Source organism: Mirounga leonina, unplaced genomic scaffold (assembly GCF_011800145.1).
Source record: "Mirounga leonina isolate KUSES-001 unplaced genomic scaffold, KU_Mleo_1.0 Mir_174, whole genome shotgun sequence".
NCBI lineage: Eukaryota > Metazoa > Chordata > Mammalia > Carnivora > Phocidae > Mirounga > Mirounga leonina.
In genome coordinates, this window is record NW_023270451.1 from 35,712,764 (window position 1) to 35,713,182 (window position 419).

Sequence of the window (419 nt, forward strand, 5' to 3'; positions counted from 1 at the left end):
AGAATAGAATAGAATAGAATAGAATAGAATAGAATAGAATAGAATAGAATGAAAGCAGAATAAGAATCCACATCATTTCCCTAGATTAAACTAAATGATCATTCTAGTTTAATTTATTATAAAATTCTTAAAACATTACAATTGCAGAACTGGAGAAACGACTTTAAAAAAAAAAAAAGCACTTGAGTAAAATCATAGACTGCTAGAGCTAGAAGACATTTTAGAAGTCCAGAGCACATCTCCCTTTTCTGGCAAGAAAGAATGGTCATGGAGAACAGTGTAGTAGGTGACAGCCCAGGTTCTGGAGCCAGTCAGCCTGAGTTCAAATATGGCTCAACTTCTCACTACCTGTGTAACCTTAGATGGGTTACTTATTCCTCTGTGCTTCCTGTGAAGGAGAGAGAATAATGTACATCATC